The 16420-nt window shown below is 37.0% G+C and overlaps 2 protein-coding genes across 4 annotated transcripts in view; both read right to left on the reverse strand.

Annotated features, from left to right (window-relative positions):
- Positions 1 to 11609, reverse strand: part of LOC134664370 (zinc finger protein 768-like) — a 61106-nt gene extending 49497 nt beyond the window's left edge. The window contains exon 1 of one of the 3 annotated variants that reach the window (XM_063520950.1): positions 11255 to 11609. The gene's annotated coding sequence lies outside the window, so the exon portion shown is untranslated. Of the gene's footprint in view, positions 1 to 11235 lie in introns of all 3 variants that reach the window. The other 2 variants (XM_063520951.1, XM_063520952.1) reach the window with 2 other exon arrangements.
- Positions 1 to 16420, reverse strand: part of LOC134664380 (serine protease nudel) — a 389278-nt gene that overhangs the window by 279750 nt on the left and 93108 nt on the right. The gene's annotated exons all lie outside the window — the stretch shown is intronic.

Raw genomic sequence — 16420 nt, forward strand, 5'->3', positions numbered from 1 at the left:
TAACAACAACAACAAAAAAAACTGATTTGTAAGACCGAAGTGATCCAATAAGTTTACCGTGAACAAAGTTTTGTGCGGTACACTATGCACTGAAAACTGTGCGTCACAAATTTTATTTTCTGCTGCGGAAGATATAATTGTTTTAGCAGTATAGTCAACCAATTTGATTCTTAGACCGCTATAGAACCTTGTCGCTTTGGCTACTTACTACTTATACATTTAGATACATGACACACATCACGCAATAATCACTGTCGTAGAAGATAAACAAACCGATTCATTATGACATGGTTCTATGGTGACCTAGGAATCAAATTGGTTGATTGTACATTTAATCCTAACCTATTAACCAAGGTATTAAGGTTTGGTTTAATGTAAACCTGTTCTGCCCTGCTAAGCCAAATAGCGCTATCTGAAAATAAAATTCATTGCCAACTTATACTTTAGTTTCTTTAACTGAGAGTTCCATTTTCAATATCATTTGTTTTTGAGATAGCGCTAATACCGCTTAGGAGGGACTGCCCTCCTAATGTGCAATAAAATGACAAACAACATACAATATATGTTTGTATCTTTAAAGCTTTAAGTTTACTACATAACATTAAATCTAAACTCTGTCTATCCATCCTGAAACCTAGCCGTAATCGCATGTTTAGATGGTACGTTTTTGTTAGACCGTATAATTACGTGGCCGTCTGTCTCTCCTGTCCTGTTATTTACTCTGCAATGACGCTGACGGCTGCGTAGGCGCATGCCCGAGCGCGAAAAGACGCAAGCGCCACAACCGTCAAGTACAAACGACATTTTGAACACCGACGCAACTAGGCTGTCTAGTACCTAACCGACGTGACGCACTCAAATCTTTACTCATGTGGCAAGCATATGCTTATTGCTCATAACTTTTATGCATGAAACGCTAAATGGTTGAACGAAAGAAGAACATTTTCACAATGCAAGGTGACTTATTTTTTTCTCGTTTAGGTATAAATTATATTACCTGGTCAGAGGCTAGACATTTATTTTTAAATATGTACTCGATTAAGCACTTAATTTTTAACAATGATTCTGGAATGATGAAACATTAACGTTAAACACAAATGTTGAGGTATGTTATGAACCTCTACTTGAGTTTCTAAATTCAATCCAAGTGGCAAACCGTCAAACGTTCCATTCCACAAGGCAGCATACTGGGATGTGTGCTCTTCTTACCATAAAAATGGTTTGCATTAAACGATTGATATCACAGCAGTATTTATGCATTTTTGTGTACCAAATGTCCTGCATGTCCTATTTACACAGTAATCTCGCGTATCCTCCAGACATCGGTCGCCGATACGTTAACACCGCGACAGTCTAGCACCGGTTAATTAGGTTATCATATTTTTTATCAATGCACCAATTTTCGTAACGGCATGCTCTCAAGGGTAAAGTCTGCGCCCGGCGCGCTCGCGCACCGCGTGTAGACGAAATCTACGCCTCTATTGTGCTACGTGTGTGTTAGTGCGGCTTGCATGAGTGCGTGGACGGCGGACTTTTTCGATTGCAGATACAGTTGCCATGCCCGAAATATACGCGGATGAATTCCGCGTCAATGCCACGACCTAGCGTCGCTGCACCCACCCGCGATGCGATGCTCTCATCCTCCTAAACATTCTAGTTTTAGTGACCTGAATTGCGAATTTGGACGGTTAGCTTGGATGCTTCAGCAGAAATATTTGTTGATTTTGTGTTTATACTACTAGTACCATCTAGAATATTTCGCGTCGACTTTTCATAAAATGTCTGTAGTTGATCTATTCTAATAAGATCTTTGTTTCAGGCCCAAGCTACTCGTAACTACTTTGAGTTTTATGTAAGGAAGCTTTCCAATTGAATTTCTTCAATCATTTATTTATTTATTTATTTATTTAAACTTTATTGCACAGTAAAAATTGTAGAAAAGGCGAACTTAATGCCAGAAGGCATTCTCTACCAGTTAACCTTTGGGCCAAACAGAGAACAAGTAGTAATAGGTGCAAGAAAAATTAAAAGTACGAAAAATTAACTATTAAGTATACATTTTTATGTTGAACAACATACAATTTCAAATATATATATTGCTATAATATACTTACTTATACATACATAATATACTAACATACATATGGGTACATATAATATAATATTATATTATATATATATATATATATATATATATAAAGCAGGTATATATATATATATATATATATATATACCTGCTTTCAGATTTTTATGAGACTTAGCTAAGAGACTTTTCTAAAAGATGTCTGCGCAACTTGATTTTAAACAAAGTTTTGGTCTGACTTTGCCTTATCTCGAGAGGGAGGGAATTCCAAAGACGAATCGCATGCATGGTGAAGGAGTTGGTCATGGATCCGGAGCGATACAATGGAACTGACAGAGTTAGTTTTCGGGAGGAACGTAGCTCACGGCCTGGCTGTGCGGTAACAAACTGGAATTTAGACCGCAGGTACTCCGGTATCGCTGGGTCGTTTAATATGTTGTAGAGCATACACAGCACCCTGAGGCACCTGCGTTCCCGTACACGAAGCCAATTAAGTTTCCGTCGAAAGGCAGAGACATGGTCGTACTTGCGGAGGCCGAAGATGAATCTAATACAGCTGTTTAAAAGTCTATCCAGTCTGTCTAAGAGTCCTTGTGAAAGGTTGGTAAGGCACACATCACTATAATCAATGACTGGAAGCACAAGAGCCTCAATGAGTAAAGTTTTAGTACTGGCCGGCAGGAAATGTTTAAACCTGTACAATGCTCTCAGGGTATTTGTAACTCTGCGACACACGTCAGAAACCTGTGGCTCCCAAGTAAGGCCCCGATCAATGATCAACCCCAGGTTTCTCACTTGGGATGATAGTGGTATTACAGTACCCTCAAAGAGAATCGGTCTTACATGTGCGAAGTCAGAGAGAGAAACTGAACGTGGGCTCCCAAGAACGATAGCCTGACACTTAGACGGGTTGACAACGATCCCGAAATCATTCGACCAGGATTAGCATCCTGGTATATTGCGCCTAAATAATGACCTTTCTAGCATAGCTGCTAGAAAGGTCATTATTTAGGCGCAATACAGCCTCATCTATTTCATCGATCTTAACTTGAGTGTACAATTGCAAGTCATCGGCGTACAGGTGATATGAGCAATTTATGAAGGGGGCAATCATCAATCGACTACATTTGTTTTTCTGAAACAGCCTATTTTATGATGTGATTTGTTCATGTAATCTACATAGATACAAGCTAACTTTCCAATCGGAAGTACCTAGGCATACTGAAGTCAAATAAAATAAAATAAAGTTAAATGAAACATAAAAAACCATAAGAAATAATTATACCAACAATTTGTTTTTATTAAGTTAACACAACTTTTTTTTGGCATCCTGCGAATAAAACGAAACGTTAGTTGCATACCTACAGGTGTTGATGGCATTCAAGACATTAAAATATTTAGTTACCTATGTAATTAAATAATGGCTACTATGAATAATTTTATAACCGCGGTAGACGGACAAAAAACTAGGTTATTTTTATATGCCAAATATTTTATAAATAAAGGTATAAAATCAGTATGAAACAATAATATGTCATTAAAATTGTTACATTTTCGAATAATGAATATAATTTTACAACGATACCTACTATAAAATATTTTGAAAAAATATATATTTAATTACCTGTCGGCTCAGACTACTTTTATACATATAAAAAATCCTGAAATAAGAATAAACGCGTTTTTTTTAATTACCATCATAATTAGCAATTTTCAAAAAAGTCTAGTCATCACAGGATTTGAACTGACGACCCATTGCGATTTGCATTTGTCATTGTGTCTGTAAAATCTGTAAGAACACATATTTAATGACAAATAAAATTCAACAAAAAAGTTTCCATATTAATAATATAATAATATGTACTAAAATATTGCATACTTTGTATGCAAAGGCAGGCGTGGCTCACTCCGCGATTTCATCGCGTCGCAACAAGTAGGTATGTTACATACCAATTTTGGTGTGGGCCACATGTATGAGTAGTAGTTCCGTGCATCGCTACGAAGCGGATGCCTGCTCGGGCTTGCGCCACCTTGCAGTCATATCTGTCGTAATAGACGCGTTTTGTTAGAGAGTGAACCTTCTGTACCTAGTACTATTATTTATTCTGTGGCAGGGGTGCTGATACTAAGCCAATCGTTTTACTGACTGTACATTAAGAGTGACATTCCATTTCCAACTGCAGGTGCAATACTGTTCAAATTACTATGGAAATTGACAATGACAGCGACGCGTTTCCATAGTAAAATGAACAGTATTGCAGCTGCAGTTGGAAATGGAATGTCACTTTTAAGCAAAGCGGAGCACAAGGTTCTGTACGTCAAATTATAACGATTGTTAATGAATCTAAAGCGAGATGTGGGCCCGATATAATCGGCTCGATTCTGAAAATGTATTAGATCTTTACTAGACCTCAGCAAGTTACGATATGGATAATTTAAAGATATTTGTAAGATAGATATGTCAAATTTGACGTTTCCGCGATTCTGGAGGTCCTCTTGAACGATTTCGACAAGATAGATATGTCAAATTTGACGTTTCCGCGATTCTGGAGGTCCTCTTGAACGATTCGACAAGTTATGACTTAGATATCCAAGTCACATCTAGTCGATATCTAATGTAAATCTAGTTGATCTCTATATCGTTTCTAGATCTTGTGATTATCTCGTTTCCCGAATACGCGTGAATGCCGTTTGTTTCGTTTAATGCCGTAGATAAAGCATTAATCACTCTCCAACTCACACACTCACTTACATGTCAGAACGTGACGACTGCTTTAATAATCGCGACATAAAACAAAATTGGTCATTTAGTTAGCTGTTACGGAGATGCTTTCCTCTAGTTTGTCTTTTAATTAATCTATTGCATTCCAAATAATAATATATCACAATTATACATCTTATAGTTTCATTATAAAATACCTGCGGACACAGAGACTTAGAGGTAGATGCGTCTTACATGATATGACGAATCTATATAAAAGGTCCGTTGTGACCATTTTGGCTAAGGAACCCCAAAAATGCCCCAATAATTAACGTAGGATATTATAAATAAATATATATTGAGGACAAGCTTACACAGTTTGACCTAGCCCCAAAGATAGGAAATCGTATACTAGGGTACTAGGCAACGATATACATATTTATGTATGAACTTAGATACCTATACATAGATAATATCCATACCTAACTCAGGAATAAATATTCGTAATGAATACACGAATGAATGCTGTCGTAATGAAAAATGTGTTAAATTATCAAACTTTTACCTAGGATAGGTGAAAAGTATACAAACTAGGATAAAGTTTCTTCCAAGATATTTTTCCATTAAGTTCAACTCAATAAACGTCTAAAACCTAAGTGATAAGACGTAATAAGATGCATTAAATATAAACACTATTGAAACCGGTCATAGTACTCGTAGGCATTATATTATACAATTGTTTAAAACAGTTTAACAGTGAGCTAACGGCGGCCTTGCCAAGTTTGTGTACAATTAAGGGTACATCCATAAGCGGACAGCCGCGTTGCTTCGCCTGTTTGTTATCGTTTACACCTTTCCTGTCCCACGACACTAGACTTGTGCAATTTAAATATAAGTACCTAATTAACTATTGGATGCCTCAATGAAGCCCCTTCATGCAAAACCGTAGTAGGTAAATTATTTGCAATTAAATAGCATTTAGCATTTGCATAAAATGTTAGAATAACGTGCTGCGGCTTTTTTTTTCTTTTTAAAAATATATCATAATCTAGTAAGTACTTATTAGGTATAACTATGTATCTAGGTACAGAGTAATTAGTTTGTATCGTTTTCTAATATTCTGATAATGCATTGACGTAATAGAACATTTTTACCGTCCGATTTCAAATCCTATTATGTCAAATTGGAGGATGCTCGATTTATTTATTGAGTATTTACTATCTGGTACCTACTTATTAGGTACAACAATATATCTAGGTACAGAGCGATTAGTTTGTATCGTTTTCTAATTTTCTGATAATGCATTGACGTAATAGAATATTTACTGTCCGATTTCAAATCCTGTCAAATTTAAACCTGAAATCTCAAAAATCAATATACATTTTCTTTGAAATTTATAAAGATAAAATACCTACTCTAAATATCTTGTTAAGGGTTAAAATGCAAAAAAACATCGTGATGTTCATGACTCATGCTCGTATCATAACTTCAGAACTGTCACGCAATCGCCTAACCCCTTTCTGATAGTGGCTAGATAATAATAATATGTAGTTTTTTGTTTTTTATGCACTCTTTGTGAGTAAGCACGAATAATAATTTGGATTGTCTGACATTTCTAACCATTTTTGATTTCAGTGTTGCCGGTTTTTTTTTTAGTTCAACTAAATAATTCATATTCTTCAAAATGTTACTGTATTATGGATGCACAAAGCCGTTGGAGCCTTCTTTTCGTGTTGAGATTCCTTTTCTCTACGATAGATGCCCAGTATGCAGCGGTGTTGACAGCCCTGGCCTTCGCGTCCCTCAGATCCAGCTCCGAGCAGTGATGCGGGTATGCGGGGTACGCCAGTAGATGTGCCATGGTTTGCGTTGCTGTGTCGCAAGTTCACTGAATTGAGGGGCTACGGAGCAGTCCCCATTTGGCCATGTTTTGCTTACAGTGACCAACTTGGGACCTGAGCCTGGAGCCGTATCATCATCATATCAACCTTTATCGCCCACTGCTGAGCATAGGCCGCCATACCAAACAAACCATCATACGAAGAGATATTGGACGATAACAATGTATATGTATACCTAGACCTAGACCTTGCAAGGGACAGTTTGATGTGGGCAGCGCGCGATCGGCTGTTGAAGAGAGACCCTTGAGAGAGGCCTAGTTGTTGTTGCAGAGACCCCTGAGGGGGGCCTAGTTGTAAATGTGTTTTGGGTCATATGAGAATGAAAATGAAAATACGGGATCACTTAATTATGGCTGCAGTTGACTATAGGCGACCAAATGATAAATTGATTGTCCTATGCCGGCTAAGAACGGCAAACGTTCGCAATTTCCACGTTGCTCTAAATCGCATAAAGCCAACTTTGTAGACGTGCCGTTTCGCATAGTTTGCAGTCATAATATTAACGCATGCTGTATTTTCCAAAGCGTGATATTCCTAGCAAATGCCAAAATCAACAACGATCTTCCGTAGCTGAGTACAAGGACTAAGCGGGAAACCTCACGAATTTTGCGCTTTTCAACCTCTTTTCTATTCTAAAGGAGAAAAGAGAGTTATCGTTTTAAAAACTACAATAATTGGCATAATAATTCATTCGTTTTTGCAAAAGCGACCGCCATCTGACCTTATTTTCCGATAAGCCCTGTTTTCTCAAAAGTTTTTCTTTGACAGAAAATCTGATTGTGGGGTATGTATTCGAACCAACAAACTGAGATTTGAAACTCACAGCCCGAACCAAACAACACCTAACCTCGGGACTCGGGAGGTATAAAGACATTCTCAGGTCGCCTTATCACCTTATAAAAAATACTGGTCTGGTTGAGTTTTTTACATTTAGTTTTTATTCTAGAATAAAATCTAAATGTAAAAAACTCAAGAAATAAAATACATACATTGGAATATATATATTTTTTTCATTATTTATAAAGGTTCAATTAAAAAATATAATTTCGAATCCCACATTTCTAGCGCGGATCGATGAATTCAAATCAATGACTCTAATATTTTAAAAAAACGGTTTTTTATGATTCATGTATTCTTGTGCTGGTAGTGGTGTGGTGTACAGTTTTGCTGATAAGTTAGGTTTCAAGTAAATTATCCAATCCGCAATCCTAGCCAAAACCTTTTGAGCAATTACATTTTACTTCTTAATATAGTGGTCAACTTTGTGATACATACCCAACAACTTAAATTGTAATAATTTAAAAATACATTTGTGTTGATTTGTTTACACTTGGTTTTGAGACTATGCAAATGTATAATATTATACAAAATGGCGTTCGTTGAATCCGCACCTTCGTGGTGCAAAAAATGCGATGCAATGCGAATGCAATAAAAAAGTTGTTTGCCTTCTATTGAATTGCACTACCATCAAATATAGCTTTATAGTATATACTAGAACAGGTACCTACACAGACAATAAAGTTTATATTACGTAATAAATATTTTCTAAGACATCCCACAAAATAAATTAAAATAAAATAATATGATACGAGAAGATCTAATTCAAAAAGTAATGGGCATCAAGACTGAAGGAAAAGGAAAGTACAGTAACAAAAAGTAAAGTAAAAGTAAAATCGGTCCGTGAATGTCAAAAACGTACATTGTTTAATATTAGGATGCCGTCCATTTGGATGAATCCATTGTAACGGCATCTATTTGGAAGACTCGTCAGTGGCCTGCTTAAATAAAGAAACTGGACACGTGCGAGTCGGACTGGCCCACCGAGGGTTCCGTACTTTTTAGTATTTGTTGTTATTGTTATAGTTATAGTGGCGGACAGTGGAGTCTTAGTAATAGGGTCCAGTCCTAGTTTTACATTTTGGTACTTACTAGTTTTATCGCTGACTGTACTTTTCTTTTCACAGGCAACACAAGCCTTCTTGAGCTTAACTGTGGGACTTAGTCAATCTGTGTAACAATGTCCTATAATATTTATTATTATTAATATTTTATTAACTAGCTTATCGAGGCAATTCTACCAACACAAGTTTGCGTTGTTCAATCACATAGTTCCCATGACCAACTATCTCCATCATCAAGATCAACAACTCCATGTCGTCATAATATTGCATTGTCATCTGATTGACCTATGTATAAAATAAAAAGCACACTACTGTAGGTAACACCTCTTTCGTTTCCTTAGGGAATACAGGATCAAACGTACCTTACCTATTCTTCAAACCTTCTTCGGATTCAAAATTATCTCAAAATATGTTCGTAATGTAAGTAATCAGTGTATAGGAGTGCAGTTAATGAATTGACGAGTACAGACAAAACATTACCGGCAAAAACGACTGTTGAATGTCTCAATTGAAATGTCAAACATGACAAGTTGCCGAAATGTCCACCGATCTCGTTGCGGCTTATCGCACAGGCGGGAAAAGCTACTTTCAAACGCTACGACAACGTAGCACGGCCTGCGCCGGCGCTGCGTAGAGAACCAATCCGGATAAGAACCTTTCGAACTGCTGTCAAACATTTGTGGATCCATTCTCGCATCGCAGATCGAATATGTACTAACAGCGTTGAATTCCTTTTGAATTGATTATTATGATTCGATTTTAATATGTTGTAATAAAGTTCCAGGTGATGAACATTATCCACGTGATAATTGTCTGCTTAAAAAGCGTTCTATTTTTTCAATTACTATTTTATTTGTAAGTTTTGCTTATGGCTAGAAATCTAAACAGTGGACATTACCGTACTTGATTAATTAATCTTTTTTTTTATTTTAAGTATAATTTATATTCATATACACTACATTGTGACTGAATAAATGAAATGAATGAATGTATGAAAATTACTTATATTTACCTATTTATGGAAATTCAGTGAAATGAGTGTCATCGGGGTAATAAATACTTATTTTTACTTTTTATTTGCGTTTATGTTTATTTTTACATTTCAGTTTTTGAAAAGCTTTCAAACAAAAAAATATGAATACAGATTACTCCGTTACTGAAATAAATTAGTTTATACAAACCATTTACAGAATCTCGTCTGTTTTATACATTTTTGTATACCTATCTGATTTTCGTTCCCGTTTCTTCATTTTAAGTAGATTTGTTGGTAAGTAAACAGGCATTCGATGCAAACACAGATATGTACACTCAACTGTAAAAATATGGGTGCATAAATCATCTTAAAAATATGTCCCATAGCTCTTATATAAGCGAATTAAGAACCATGGGACATATTTTTGAATAAGTTGGCTACACCCATATTTTTACAGTTGACTCTACAACCGATGGGTAGGTCACTCCAACGCATTTCTTACAAACTATCAATTTAATTGTAACAAGCTCTCGTTACATTACGTACCCCTTTCCATCAAGTACTTTCCGGGCTTCATAGTAAATTATTAGCCCGGAGTCGGTTTTGGAAACCTAATCCCAAGAATTTGTCTAGCCACTGATTTTATACAAAAGCGACTGTCATGTGATCATGCAACCCAAAGGGTAAACTAGACCTAATTGTCATTACTCCGATTTTTCACGCTGTTTTCCTTCACTAAAGAAAAACTATTAATTATATCTCGTGACTTTTGTGTACGCAAGCTGCAAGGTACAACAAACTTGTTGGTAATCGTCAGGATTCAAATTCGCGACTTCCGGTTAGGACCCCGCCTGCCTTATCGGCAGGCCACCAGCGCTTATTATATAAGTATCCATGAAGTATGAAAAAAGCTAAAAACAGTACCAAAACATGACGTGAAAATAGCATTCTAAATAAGACAAAAAAAATTACAATTTAATTTATCAAAAGTACAATTACATGAGACCGAACAAGAAAGACACCGCATTAAGTCAATCACAACTAAAATGCTCGAAGCGCGACACTTACCTACATGTTTGAAACAATAATAATATAATTGTAAATAATGCAGTTCAACGTTAGGGACGTTAGGGTTTTATCATTTAATCATTTAATTTTCATTATATTCTTCAAATATCAATTTCTTAAAGCAGACCGATCAAGAACTCACAGTGCACCCTGCCGTCGCTCTACTGTGTTTTCAGCGGCCGACGCCGGCCCGCGCCAAAACATGACAGACAGACTATGCCTAATGACTTTTTTCAACTGTCGAACAATAAAAAGGCGGAAATTACCCAAAGTTTCAATAGTGCACCGTTACGGTCTAGAGTTATAGCCTGTTATAGGTTATAGGTAACTTTTAACTAGTCTCACGTAGATATTTAAATAAACTGTCTGGACACCATGACAGTTAAATTGCATTAAAACATACATATATCATAACAATCATAACCTTATTTTTTCCTTCGCCGTAAAAAAGATAAGTCGCAATCTGGCTGTGGAAATTCATATGAGTCACTCGCGGTCACCCTTTCACGTGTTCCGAACCCACCTATAGGCAATTACAGTGTCGTATGTATCCGCGATCAGGGGGTTAAAGGGGTGCGCGAGCTGGCCGGCCGTTGCACAACACTCACATTCAAATATTCAGCTAACCTTGATGCGAATCGGCGCACTCGGGGTTCCATCCGACGGTCGTCGGGCTGAAGGGCTCGCTTCAGGTCCAAGAGAGGGATTCACTCGGTACTCGCGTTGGTACGGTCACGGCGGCGCGGGCGTCGTCGGCGCGGGACGGCAGGCGCATCGGCGCGCCGCCACCGACGGTGGAGTCGCGAGGCTGAGCGCGGCGGCCGCGCTACATGTCACGGTGCGAGCGCGCTGTTCGCGCCTTGGTCACCGACTCGCAGTGGCGTTGCCGTCCTACTGTCTGCCCGTCGACGGCCGGGCCGGCGGCGCGCGTTGCACCGCCCCGCTGCACTCCGCCTGCCCCCCTGCCCCCCTCGGCCCCCTCTCCGACCGCCGCGCTACACCCGCCCCGCCCCGAAGAATTTTCCGCATCGGACGGGAAAAATCGATTGTGCAGCGAGCCCCGAATAATTTCGGCAAGACGCACGGCGCCCTTGCGTCCTCGCGCCGAGACGGTCAAGCGCACTGCCGCCGCCTTTCACTCGCCGCTTATTGAAAACTCGTAGCACCATGTTGCATAAACAGAAATAGCATAGTGCTACTAATGCTTGCATACTTTTAATATGAGACTGTAAAAAAAATAACAAATAAAGAAATATTTAATAATTTTTCAATATATGTACATAATAATACAAAATTTAAATATACACATTTTGACATTTTTCTTAAAATCTGACAATTTATTAATATTAATACAATATTTTAAGAACAACTCTTCCACGTTTTAATGAATTAATTAAATTTCCTCATAATAATTCCCAAGTATTTTATAATTGGAAGTAAACCACCACTTCGGTTCCCATGTAAGTTAGGTCTTTGTTCTTGCACCGAAACTGCAGCCCCGGGTCGCGCTTTGTCTAATTCCGCGAGTGAAAGTACCCCGGATAATGACTCCGCGTTAATTCATTGCCGCTTGCACTTGATGTACTTAATTTAATATTAATATTATTGAATACATTTTTTTTAAAGTAAGTGATACGGATTAGAACACGTTTTACAAAGCTATTAAATTAAGGACTATTCAATAATGCATGAAAAAATCTATATTAATATTTATATACATACAGGGTGGTCCAAACCTAGACAACCAAAAATTTTTCAACAGTCCGGCGAGCCCATTGTTTCAGTAGAAAAGGGCGGGAAATTTAAAAACGTGCCTGCGTTTACGTCGAAGGGTCGAATTTTCGTACAAAATTTTACAAAGTCGTTTTTCTCCTGAACTAGATAAGGTAGAGCAATCAAACCAAATCATAGCTACAAATAATGAGTAGGAGGTATAACTCAGATTTTTTAATATTTAGTTCCCTGAAAAAATAATGATTAAAATTACAGAGATTTTTTTTACAGCTCTTTTCAACAAGTATTTGTAAAAGTACACCTATGGAAATAATCACATAAACTGCAATTTTATTAGTATAAGCTACTACCATGCGAAAAAAATCAATTCAATACAATTGGTGCAACATACTTTAAAAAGTTATACTCCTACGCATGGTGACGTAAAATTTGTTTCGGTTGAAGCCGATTGCAGGCCCCCGGCCATCCAATGAGTGAAAGTAAGTACCCTAGATAATATGACGGTAATTGAAAATTGATCGGCTACTGAATGATGCAGTGAGATGTTTAGATTGTTCACTCGACAATATAGCCTTTAATTAAATCAATTTTGGCAGCATCAATCACTTTCATTATTGGCATTTTGTTACGATTTCAAAAACCTTAAGGTGTCTTTAGGGAGCATTGCTTCACGTGGTTGGTTTATGATGTAGGAACCTGTTTAATATATTGCACTAAAAATAACACAAATATGAGATTGATAAGGTACCTACTCAAAAAACTTGTGATTCTTTTTAAAGGGGGAAGGGGGAATAAGTAATAATTGGCAATTTGTTTCTACTTCCATCCTTTTTATACTTGTAAAAGCTAACATACCAAATTTTATGTTTTCTGCCGGATGGGAACAACCTGTACTTTAGGCTAAATAAGAACCCGGACTAATATACTAACTATGTTGTAAGTATAAAAATATGTAGGTATGCTTGAAAATTACGTTCACTGAAAACGGAACGTTCGTAGTGTACCTACAAACAAGTAGTAATAAATTCTTTATTGTACAAAAAGACATAATATAAATTACTTCGTTGGTTGGTGTGAAGATCCAAAATGAGTCTTGGCCACACAAGGGCACGCCACCTTGCTCGGTCCAGAGCGGCTACCGCGAAAACCGAAATTCGCAAATTGCGGGGATCTTTCTCTTTCACTCCAACGAAGGCGTAATTAGAGTGACAGAGAAAAATCCCCGCAATTTGCGAACTTCGATTTTCGCGGTTATAGCCCAGAGCGGTATCCCGCCAGCTTTAGCCAACGTCGTTCTCACGGAGATCTGCCTCCGCTCTATCTGCCCAACGGTATTTAGGATGACCATTAGGAGGAATAAAAATAACATACAATTGGTAAGAACTACAAAAACGAACTTATTCCTTCAAAGCAACAACAACGAAACACAACAAAACTTAACAGTTATTTCAATTTAAAATCATAACATATTTAAGTACATAACTTTCTTTGTAATAATAATGTACTAAAAATAATAAATTTCTAAAACCTGAGCTTTACTTTAGGTATATTAAATTGTATTACTTCGTCGTCAAATCATTGTTAAACGTTTCTGCAAGAAACGCAACACCGGTCATGTGTTATTTTGTGTAATATTCCCAGAAATCAAATGTGCTGTATCCACCGTATCGGATTGGTTTAGAAGTAATTCGTACATATTACATGCTAGTTGCAATAATTGTGGCATTTAAAAATACTGTCAAGCGATTCAATTTCAATGACATTAGATAATCAAATTCTTTCATTTCTTATGAATGTAAATGCCGATGCCGTTCGTAGTTGATTAAGAACTAAAATGTATAGCTTCATATTTATGTGTGTTATACTCGTATGTTGTGTGTCATATAAGTTATTTTTATGAATATAATTAGTGTTACACCCAGACTATGACATTTAATTGAGAAATATAAACACTGATTTAAACTTTCCCGATTTTTACACATTATTAAATTGTATAGCGGGACTTAATCACGTATTTATGTTTTAAGATTTACCTCCGACGTTTCGAGGACGGCGTTATCCCCGTGGTCTCGGGCACAACGCCGAAGGTAAATCTTAAAACTTAAATACGCAATTAAGTCCCGTAGTAGGTTCAATTTAATAACGAGAAATATAAAGTTTAACAAATTGACTGCAGTCGGGCCAAACTAACGCTGCATAGTTTTTTGCGTTAACAAAGCGTGGCAATGCCATCATTAATGTCAAATTTCTATGAAAGTGTGACGTATACAATGGCAATCAGATTTTGTTCAGCAAAGTTAGCTTAGACGTACTCCACCTACTCGTATATAATAGCCATGTTGCCTATACAGGGTGATTTCGGGGTCGTGGAGCAAGAGAGCCAGACATCATACAGAATCCAAAGATGAGCCTAATGATGTTGTTAATTATTGTTTATCACCAATAATGATGATTATTTTCCAGATGACAAGTAGGAAAAAAACATTTTTGCATACAATTTGGTGACCCTACTCAATGTGACGTCCTGTCGCTTTCCATACAGCGTATGTCAAAAGTCATAGGGTGACCATAATTACTTAGTATAACATTAATTTTACTTGAAAAATAAGAATAATTAAAGTACTTAATTATCTTTTAATCAAATACTACCATATGATAATGCGGATCATTTACAGAGTCAGAAAAAGTGGTTCTGGATCACGACCCAGAAATCACCCTGTATATAAAATAAATCATTTCACACCATGCACGAAATAAAGCACCCAATAATTACAAGAAAAACATTAGCAGGTATATCTTGACACTATTTCAATTTAATATATCGGATAGAACTAAATAAAGTAGGTGATTTGCCCGTGATGTCACTATAGCAGTTTTTGTTGTATTACATATTAGCACAGAATACATAATAATATGTACTACCGTACAGAGAGGACAATACAAAACCGAAGTCTGACAGCGATTCAGGGTCGAATCGTACAGTCAACAACAGAGCTATGAATACAGGCAAAGTGTCAAAAATATGTATACAGTACTTTATTGCCTGTACATTAAGGTCGTGTATACATATTTTTGGCACTTTGCCTGTATTCATAGCTCTGTTGTTGGCTGTACTATCCCTTTCTAATGTACGGGACTATCCCTTTTGGCTATTTAGGGTTGTCAAAATTCAAGTGATTGTCTTATCTGTGGTTGTGCACGCAAAAGGACGTCATGTGGTACCGACCCTAATAATTGCTCGGAACAATGCTGAGCCGAACGGAGCCGAGTTTACCCGAAGTCAGGAGTGTCTCCCCATTGATATTAGCAAACCGTGTTAACAGTTCTAAAAAAGTTCCTAAAGTGTATGTCGCTTATTTTACATTATCCCCTAAAACGTATAATTATTCAAATTGCTTATACATATACTACACCACTACATACAAAACTATTTGAATGAATTTTTTGCCGTTATTTATTTTTTTATTTTAAATTATTATCGTAATTTATTATAATTCGTAATTTTAATTTTAATGCAATATGGATCTTTTGTTATCTGAAATAAAGATGAATTGAATTAAATTGATGAACATTCATTACGGTCGCAATCCGTTCCCAAGGATATAGGTTAACGTGTAGTCAAATGAACGTGCCAAGTTGTCAGGTTCCCATCGAGTGGGTGGCAAAACGTGGCTTCGGAAGGCGGTAGGTCAACCTTCTTCCGAGAATCGGCTGCGTGAGAGTCGAGCGTTACTCAATAATATACTCGGTTGCAAATAAAATCGGTCACTCAATGGAAATTGTCCTACAACACTTTGTAGCCCCGTTACCCCGTGTGACTCGTTTTAATAGCTTTTGCGTGTATCAGCAATTTTACCATTTCCACAAGGAAATAGTTACAAACTATGCACATTTTTATGCTACGTCGGTGGCAAACAAGCATACGGCCCGCCTGATGGTAAGCAGTTGCCGTAGTCTCGTTTATGCATACTTATACCTTGTCTGCGTCATAGTTACAGCACATAATATTTTACTATGAGTATTAAATTTAAAACCTAAGTTGACCGCCAAATAGTTATA

Source organism: Cydia fagiglandana, chromosome 5, assembly GCF_963556715.1.
Source record: "Cydia fagiglandana chromosome 5, ilCydFagi1.1, whole genome shotgun sequence".
NCBI classification, from domain to species: domain Eukaryota; kingdom Metazoa; phylum Arthropoda; class Insecta; order Lepidoptera; family Tortricidae; genus Cydia; species Cydia fagiglandana.